Here is a 10,571-nt window from a genome sequence, read left to right on the forward strand (position 1 = left end):
CTCAATCTGGCACACTAAGGTTGAGCCTCTAGCCCTTTATTTATCCTAGTTTTCTAGGTTTAGGTTGTTTATTGTGTCGCGCTAATGGGCTAAATGATAAAACATAAAAAAGGCCCAATCTTTCTTTGCATCTTTTTCCATTCTGGGACCTTCTATCTTTATCTTTTTAGCTCAAATCATTCACCTTTAATCCAAAACTCCAATCTTCCTTAGAAATCTGCAATTAACACCAAATTTGGGAATAAAATACTCTTATTCAAATAAAGATCATAAAAAATGTAAGAAGGTATAAATTCATAAATTAGGGATTATTTTATATGTAAATTAGCAATAAATCCTCATAAGTGCCTATATTTTAATATGAAATATTACTGAAATTAGACACTTATCAGTGTTCTTAAAATGGAGGCCCAAGCCCAAGAAGCCCAAGCCCAACCCATGAGCTCAACATCCTTCATGCCTCAAAGGATTACTAGGAGCAAGGCCAAGGCTTTGGGAGATGTCTCTTTTTGTAATTTCTTTTGAGTAGTTTTTAGTAGAACATAAAAGGAAGGTGTAGATATAAATATAAGGGGTACTAATGCACAAAGATAAGTCACACCTTCCATGTGACATAAAAAGAAGGTGTAGGTGTAGTTTTAGGAGGTGCCAAAGAAAGAAACCAAGTCACACCTCCCTTGTGACATGTAATAAGCGTCAAATTCAAATGATTCTCATTTGAATTTTCCCACTTTAATTTCATCCCTCTCACACTATAAATAGAGGTGTTATGCTCATGTAAATTCAGATTTGGAATTTGAAGAAAAGTTACTCTACTCAAATTGAGAGAGATTTGTGTGAGACTTTGATGGATTTCCTATGAGCTCTTCTTGGATGTTTGTGGAAGATGGTGCGGAAGCTTAATGGAAGAGATGAACAAGGTCCTCCTAAGAGGTGTGATGACCTTGAAGGTGCATGAAGAGTGTGGAAATGGGGAGGTTCGGCCAGCCCCTCTGAAGGTGGTGAAAGGTTTGAAGATTAAAAGCCTATTCCTAAGAGAGTTTAGGCAAGGAGTGAGAATGGCACAATTTTGGCAGCATTTCACTATTCAATTAATCTTTCAAATACATGAGCCAAACCCTCTTATTTATAGTGTTTAGAGGGCTGGAAATTCAAAAGAAAGTGGAGGGAAATTCAAATGAGAAGCATTTGAATTTGGAGCCAATTCCTAGTCACAAGGGAAGTGTGACTTGGTTTCTATTTTTGGCACCTCCTAAATCTATACCTACACCTTCTTTTGTGTCACATGGAAGGTGTGACTTAGCTTTATACATTTTCACCTCTTATATTTATATCTACACCTCCCTTTATGTTCTACTAAAAATAATCAAAAGTAATTACAAAAGAAAGACATCCAATGATGCTTAGTTTGCCCATATCTTCTATTTGTTGGGCTTGAGTTGAAGCTTGAACTTGTATTTGGGCTTGGGCTTGGGCTTTTTCTATCATGGGCTTGGGCCTCTTCCATCATCCCCTCCCTCTTGAAAAGGATTTGTCCTCAAATCGAATGCTTCTTCTTCATCATCATTATGTGGATGTATGTGGCTGGATGGTTTCCATCATCCCCTCCTTCTTGAGAGGATTTGTCCTCAGATCTACAGGTTTGATCTCGAACAACAACCTTATTCCTATTTTGAAAACTAGGCTCATCCTCCAGGATCAAATGTCCATCTCTGTGAGTCATCAAACAAATCAAATGTGTTAGTTTGAGCAGTTGTGTAAACATTAATTTTAGGAAGTTGCCATTCCTTTTGTTTTTCTATTGTTTTTGGCAACTTCTCATAATATTTCTTTATTTGTTGTTGTATTTGTTCTTGAATCCTCTCATGCATTTTCTTAACAAAATCATCTTTTGTAACTCCTTCCTTATGCACAAAGGTATGTGGATTAGGAAGGGGTAATAAATCTAAAGGAGAAAGAGGATTAAGTCCATATACAACTTCAAATGGGAAAATATTGGTAGTTTTGTGAACTACGCTATGGTATGTATGCTCATCTCTAGAGTTGTGTTTGCCCTTTATGATTATTCTAGGCATAGTAGAAAGAGCTAGATTTTCAAATGTATTTTGACCATGCTTTTGAGGATGATAAGAATTTAAAGTGTACAACTTAGTTGCAAGTTTTCCCAAGAGAATCCTCAAATCATGGTTTGCGAAATTTGGAGCTCTATCCAACACTATGCTTGAAGATAAACCATGAGGATGTATCACTTCTCTAGAGAAGAGTTTTTCCATATCCATGAAAATGGAATCAAAACCTTTTGTTGTCCTAGGAAGCTCTAATATGAAATTTGTGTCTTCCCAATGATCATTTGCAAAAGGTGAAGGAGTATAGAATTCTTGAGACATTGCCTTAGGTGTAGTTTGAAAACAAGAATTGTACCTAAGGTAATGTCTTTGAACCTCTTTTCTCATGGGGGACAAAAGTTTTCCTTTTAAAAGCGCTAGAGTTTTATCAACTCTAATTTGACCCATGAGTTCTCCTTCATGAAGACTTTCTCTCTTATGTGTAAAGATAGTCTCGTTGTTACAACCATTGTTTATGAGAATTTGTACACTTGGCAATGGTTGTCTCAATAAGACATGACAAGTTTCTTTAGGCACTACCTCACATAAAAATTTGTTTTTGTAGATGCTTATAGATAACTTGACATTCAATTGGTGATATCCTAGCACATATGAGAAATAATCTACTTTATCTTTATCTATGCAAGCTTCTTTTAAAGACTCTTCTTTTTTGCTTATGCTTGCAAGTGTTCCTTTACAAGAGGTAAGGCTAGGTTGTTCAACAAGAAGCATGTTTTCAAGGGTATTTTCAATGTGCTTGCCTTGTTGAATGACCTTGTGGGAAGGAACACTCTTCTCCCACGCCTTTTGTTTCACAAGGTTCTCTTGCTTTTCTATTTTTACATTTTCATCACTCTCACTAGCTTCTTTTTCTTGGCTACTATTCTCATCTTTGTCCCTTAAGATCATAGACCTTTCATTGGAACATTGAGATGCTAATTGATCATTGCCAAGGTATTCTAAACATGGAATTTCTCTAGCTTGAGTGTGAGAGATATGCTTGGTTAGGTTTTGGGAAAGTTCTAGAGATGTTTCTTGTATATGTTCTTCCCCTCTATGGAACTCATCCTTGTCATAAGATACATAGTATGAACTTTGTTTTTGACTTGATTGTTTTCCCAAAATTTGTTTTTCAACTTTAATGCTAAGTTGAATCAAGTCATTTAAATCTCTATAAGGTAAAAGTTCAACTTTGTTTCTTATCTCAAGTTTGAGACCACTTAGAAACCTAGCTATGGTGGTATGGTTGTCTTCGTTAATCCTTGCCCTCTCAATATATGATATCTTCTTTTGCCAATATTCTTATACACTCATATCTTTTTGGTGAAGTCTTTGGAGCTTGTCCATCAACTTCCTATTGTAATGTGAGGGAATATGGCGACATCTCAAGGCTCCCCTAAGGTCATTCCAAGATGTAATGGGTGGGTCCTTGTGGAGATGTCTCTCTCTTTTTAGGGCATTCCACCAATGCATAGCATCACATTGAAAACTTAATGTAGCTAAGGGTACTTTCTTTTCTTCACTCACATGGTTGTAAGCAAACAATTGCTCTACCCTCATCTACCAATATAGATATGTTTCTACATCTTCTTTTCCATAGAAATGAGGTAGCTCTACCTTAACCTCCTTTAGGTTTTCTTGTCTCTCTTTTCTAGCTCTCCTAGGGGGTGGTTCATTTATCCCAAGACTTTCTTCCCCAAAAGAATCATAAACTTGAGAGCTATATGCATGAGAATGTAATTTTTTTGAAATTTGAGACTTCTCATCCTTTGCTTTAGTCAATTTATTAGTTTTGGTCTCATTCTCCAATTGTTTAGATGAAATTGATTGAATATCTTTGGAAAGTTGTTTCAAAAGGGATTTGATGGATTTCATATCACTTTCCATAGACTTTGAAGAATGAGAAGACATGACTAGAGCTTTGTGTCTAGAAATTTTTTACTTTGAGAAAAATGAGGGAAGTTAAAGAAGGTAGTTTTCCAGGTAAGAGAGGTGAGTCACAATGGACTACTTAAATACCAAGTCTTGCCTTAGCCAAAAACTATCCCTCAATGTCTTCACACAAATCTTTCTCTTGGTAAACCACTTAAAACACAATTAAGTTGGAGAAATCAAATTTTTAATGCAAGAAAACAATGCAAACTATCTAATCAACCAAGCAAAATTAACAAAGCTTAAACAAGACAAAACAGTTTGATAAGCGTAGCTAATCAAGGGTAAAAAGATGCAATTAAAACAATTAACAATTGCTAAGCTAGATAGTTCTAAACTAGTCGGTCCTAGGTGAGGCTTCTTGGACACTTGGAGCCCTTGAAGACACACTCACCGTCTAATTACGTAATTAAACAAGTAATTAACAAGAGTTAAGTTGAAAAGAAATTAGATGAACTCCCTTTTGTTGATTTTTTCTATTTGCACTTCTTTTGTTGTCTCTTCTTTGTTGGACCTTCCAATGTATGTGGTGTATTTAGAAGGTGTTTGTTTCTGCCCCTTGCCTTTGTTCCTCTTGGAATTAGGTAATTAATTCTTCAATCCAGCACCTATTAAGCAAACTAGACTCCCCTCAAGTCAATTCTCACTCAATCAAGTACCAATTGATAATTAATCCACCACCAAGCTTATAGGTCAAAGAATTAAAGCAAGAAACAAATTAATTTGAAAAAACAGTACCACACAAATGGAATTAAATGTGACAACTAGAAAGAGTTCCAATGAACTTAGACAAGCAAATAAAAAAGGTACTCAAAGAAAAGATGGCACACAAAATGGAACCTATATAATAGCACTAGATTTGATTTAAAAATCAAAAACAGCACCACTGAAATAATTGTTGTGGTCCAGAGAGCGTGATTTTCACTGATTTATTCTGAGCTGGCATTTTAAAATTTGCTTCTGAAAATTTATATGCAAACAAATCAAGATCTTAACGAAATTCTGGCGTTGGTTTCACTCCAAACGCATGCACCATTTTTTTTTTAATAAATTTTCTAAAATCAGTGCTCAGTTACACCAGTTGTAGCGTCAGGATTGCACACTGTTTTTATAATATTTATCATTTTTTTCTATTTGTTTTTTTGAACTGATTCTTTTTTTATCTTTTCTCTAACACCTCAATCTTGCAAAATCCAGAGGCTCAGAATTTTCTTATGTGGGAAAATAATTTTCTTAAGCAAAACAGTCAGCACAGAGTTATGCAAAACAGGGGATTCTGTAAATCTGGAAAAAAACAGCAAGTTATACCAAAAGAAAAACACAATGGAATTGGTGAAATTGAACTTGTGTAGATCTAAACACAAATATGAACTCAAGCTAAAAATAAAAAGCACCAAAGGATAAAAAACACAGCAGATTCAGATCAAACATTTATACCAAAAACAAGAAACAAATAAGCCAAACAAAGTACTACTATGATTTGATGACATTTTTGGAAGAAACATGACTAGACAAAACACATATAGATTCAGAAATTAAAAGAATCAAATGAACACAATATGAACCAATTAAAATTGCAATAAGGACTCAAATACTTAAAATAAAAAACAGCAACACAAACTATATGGAATCCTACCAAAAATTGCACAAAGATTGCTCAAGAACAATTGAACAAGATGCACCGATTGGAATTTCCAAACAACACACCAATTCAAAATAAAAATTAAAAAACAGCAAGACTAATATGGAAGATGAAGAACAAAGAAGAACTAAAAAAGAAAATGACAAAGAGATACTCATCTTTGAAGAACCATAGGTCATGATACCAAATGATGGATTTCCTATGAGCTCTTCTTGGATGTTTGTGGAAGATGGTGCGGAAGCTTAATGGAAGAGATGAACAAGGTCCTCCTAAGAGGTGTGGTGACCTTGAAGGTGCATGAAGAGTGTGGAAATGGGGAGGTTCGGCCAGCCCCTTTGAAGGTGGTGAAAGGTTTGAAGATTAAAAGCCTATTCCTAAGAGAGTTTAGGCAAGGAGTGAGAATGGCACAATTTTGACAGCATTTCACTATTCAATTAATCTTTCAAATACATGAGCCAAGCCCTCTTATTTAGAGTGTTTAGAGGGCTGGAAATTCAAAAGAAAGTGGAGGGAAATTCAAATAAGAAGCATTTGAATTTGGAGCCAATTCCTAGTCACAAGGGAAGTGTGACTTGGTTTCTATTTTTGGCACCTCCTAAATCTATACCTACACCTTCTTTTGTGTCACATGGAAGGTGTGACTTAGCTTTATACATTTGCACCTCTTATATTTATATCTACACCTCCCTTTATGTTCTACTAAAAATACTCAAAAGTAATTACAAAAGAAAGACATCCAATGATGCTTAGTTTGCCCATATCTTCTATTTGTTGGGCTTGAGTTGAAGCTTGAACTTGTATTTGGGCTTGGGCTTGGGCTTTTTCTATCATGGGCTTGGGCCTCTTCCATCAGACTTGTTCTCCTTTACTAGTCTTATCTTGTGAGTTTGGGAAGCTCTCAAGTGGCGGCATCTTGCACTTATCTTGGATCAATCACCATCCAAGTGGCGTTTTCTTCCCTTCCATGGCTTCATTCACATAAGTTCTTCTTGCTTTCATCTTTCATTTTCCATTTCCGCACCTATGTTCAAATTCTATTCGGTTGTTTTGTCTTGTTCTTCATTTCTATTCGGTTAGATTGTGTTGTTCTTCCTTTTAATCGGTTCATTTGCATTGTGATGTATTTCTATTTGATTCAATGTTGTTATCTTGTCATCCTTTTAATTTCCACAATATAATCTTGTTCATGTGCTTGTTCTTGTTTCCTTTCCATTCACTTGTTGTGTAAGGATATGACACTCATGTTTATCAGTTCGGTTCGTCATTTGGAAGGCATTAAACTCCATTGATGTTTCCTAAAGCCTCCTTATTGTGCTACACCTTGTCTTCTTTTAGTCAATTCCTCATCATGTTCTTAAAGTGTCACAAATTAATTAATCTCTTAATCAACTCACATCAGTTGGGCTTGGGCCTCAGATTGGGCTTGGGCTTGTTGGGCATGGGCCTCAAGCGCACTCTCTCCTTGGTTCTCAACACTAATAACAACAATTTACTCACATTTGCTTTCTCACAATGTCCCCAACGACAACGCTAAGTTTAATTATTGTTGGAGATCCCATAGTATATAAGTGGGTGCAAACCTCACCTTATAAGTCGGTTTTATAAGGTTGAGTTAGGCTTAAAGTCTACTTCTTAATATGGTATCAGAGTCATTTCGAGTCTATCCTAACAATTGTTTGTTGAACTTATCGGGTCACCCATTATTGAGGCATTATCGGACCACCCATAATATATGGTCCCACGCACGAGTTGATAGCCTCAACGTGAGGGGTGTGTTGTGTTAGAATATATGGCTTTAAACTAGAGGGGGGTGAATGGTTTAAAGAGGGATTTCGAAAACTTTTAAGCCTTGAATGAAATTACTTCGAGAATATCTTGATTAAGAAATCATTTTTTCAAAAACACAAAGCTAAAAGCATAGCACCAGCAAAACAATCGGTTGTTTTGCAGAAACAATCGGTTGTTTATACCAGTTTACAAATATCAAAACTGAATTTAAAGAGTTAAGGGATAGAGAAAATGCACACATAGATTTATATTGGTTCACTCTAAACCTAGAGCTACATCCAGTCTTCTCAGAAACCACTGAGGAATACCACTAAGCAATCAAACCTAGATCATTTACAACACAATCAAGAAAGTGACCTTGATCCCCTCAAGACACACACTTCTCTTGGCCAACACACCAACACTAAGAATGCTGATCTTGATCCCCTCAAGAACACACAACACTTCTCAGCAAACACACAAAGATTCTTGTTCAACAGATACAAGGATTACACTTGTTACAGAAGCAAATCTGAAATCAATACAAGCAGAAATCCTATCTCACACACTTTGATCAATCTCAATCTCTAAGCAATCTCAACTCTTTGAAAAACTCAAAAACTTTTTGTTAAAATGTTCTTACTCAAATCTGTTTTTCTGAAGATATTCAAAGATGATGTTTGTTACCAAATCTTAACAAACTATTCATTGCATTTAAAGATTGGTCAAAGCATTAAAGACTGGAGCGTAATCAGTTAAAATCATTTAAAGCTCAGTCAAAACAAAAACCATTTTTCTGTTATGGTACCAAAACAAACAATCGGTTGTTTCCTCGAATAAATCGGGTGTTTTGGTTTTAATAGCTCAACCACTTGAAAAACAGTTTTCAATCTTTTCTAAAAACACCTAAGTATAAAACAATCAGTTGTTTGGACAAAACAATAGGTTGTTTTTCACTTATCTTGAAAAACACTTTTTCTTTTAAAACGATTGAGAATGCCTATGCTTTGGATTCAATCAAGAGTGAATTACAAAACTCAATCTACCCCAGATTTTATCTAAGACAACTCAGCAACAGCAAACACAGCCTATCCTTCAACATCCTTCAAAGGGTTTTGGATTCTTCAAAGCTTGAACACCACTTGGTTGAACAATCTCCCCCTATTTGATGAAGACAAATCCCTGGTGCTTGTGTTTGATCTGATTGAATCTGAAGCAGTACCTACAAAAATAGCATATCTACCATCCAATGCTTCTTACAACAGCAGGTTAGTTTTTCACACATTTAAAACATAAAACCTGATAAACAATCGGTTGTTTACTCGAAACAATCGGTTGTTTTTATTAGCAGCTGCATAAAACAGTTTTATATCAGAGATTTTAACAGAATTAAACAGTTTCAGATAAGGATACACAAGACCAATTAATTCTCCCCCTATTTCAGTAACAAAACAAATTTAGGAGAGATTATTAAGATCAAGGATACCTAATTCATTTCTTAGGAAGAAAAACTCTCTTTTAGTAGTGGTTTCGTGAAGATGTCAGCTAGTTGCAGTTTGGTCTCCACAAACTTCACTTCACAGTTCCCATTGTTTACATGATCCCTTATGAAATGATGTCTTATCTCAGTATGTTTGGTCCTTGAGTGTCGAATCTGATTTTTGGTAAGATTGATGGCACTTGTGTTATCACACATCAAATGGACTTTGCTGATCTTTAATCCAAAGTCTGCAAGTTGTTGTTTGAGTCATAGAATTTGTGCACAACAGCTTCCAACAGCTCTATACTCAGCCTCAGCAGTAGAGAGAGCAACACATGCTTGCTTTTTGCTATTCCATGAGATTAGGCTTGAGCCAAGAAGGTGGCAAGTGCCACTTGTGCTCTTCCTATCTAGCTTGCAACCTGCAAAGTCAGAATCTGAATAACCAATTAAGTGAATTGGATAGTGAGAAGGATACCATAACCCAACAATTGATGTTCCTTTTAGATATTTCAGAATTCTTTTTGCAGCTTTGAAGTCTGATTCTTTAGGATTTGCTTGATATCTTGCACAAAGACACACCGCGAACATGATGTTCGGCCTACTTGCTGTTAGATATAGCAAAGAGCCAATCAATCCTCTGTATTTGGTTTGATCTACACTCTTTCCAGCAGAATCAGCATCCATATAGCAGCTTGATGGCATTGGAGTGCTTGCTTCTTTCCAGCTTTCCATTTCAAATTTCTTGAGAATCTCCTTGCAATACTTTGATTGACATAGAAAGATCCCATCCTTTGTTTGCCTAACCTGCAATCCAAGAAAGAAAGACAATTCTCCCATCATAGACATTTCAAACTCACCTTTCATTGCAGCCACAAATTCTTCACACAACTTATCTTATGTAGCACCGAAGATGATGTCATCAACATAGATTTGTACAAGAATTATTTCTGAATTTGACTTTTTGATGAAGAAAGTCTTGTCTACCATTCCCCTTTCATAACCATGTGATAGCAGAATGTTGCTAAGCCTCTCATACCACTGCCTTGGAGCTTGCTTCAGTCCATACAAAGCTTTCTTCAACTTGAAGACATGGTTGGGATGTTGATGATCTTCAACGCCCGGTGGTTGATCCACATACACTTCCTCATTGATGTAGCCATTCAAGAAAGCACTCTTGACATCCATTTGGAAGAGTTTGAAACCACTCATACAAGCAAAAGTTAGCAGCAGCCTCACAGCCTCCAACCTAGCAACAGGGGCAAAGGTTTCACCATAATTTATGCCCTACTCTTGATTGTAGCCTTTGGCAACTAGCCTTGCTTTATTTCTTGTGATCACACCATCTTCATCCAACTTGTTTCTGAATACCCACTTCGAACCTATAATGTTCATCTCATCTGTTCTAGGGACAAGAAACCATACCTCATTCCTTGCAAACTGATTCAATTCTTCATGCATAGCTTCAACCCACTTCTCATCCTTGAGAGCTTCACCAATTAACTTTGGTTCAATTTGTGAGACAAAAGTTGTGTGCCTGCAGAAGTTTGAGATGGAGCTACGTATGGAGACACCTTCCTTTATCTGCCCTATGATGTTTTCCACTGACAGATCTCTAGGAATCCTCCATTCTTTGGGCAGCTCA

The sequence above is a fragment of the Phaseolus vulgaris genome, chromosome 7, assembly GCF_051622355.1.
Source record: "Phaseolus vulgaris cultivar YP4 chromosome 7, ASM5162235v1, whole genome shotgun sequence".
Classification (NCBI taxonomy): Eukaryota; Viridiplantae; Streptophyta; class Magnoliopsida; order Fabales; family Fabaceae; genus Phaseolus; species Phaseolus vulgaris.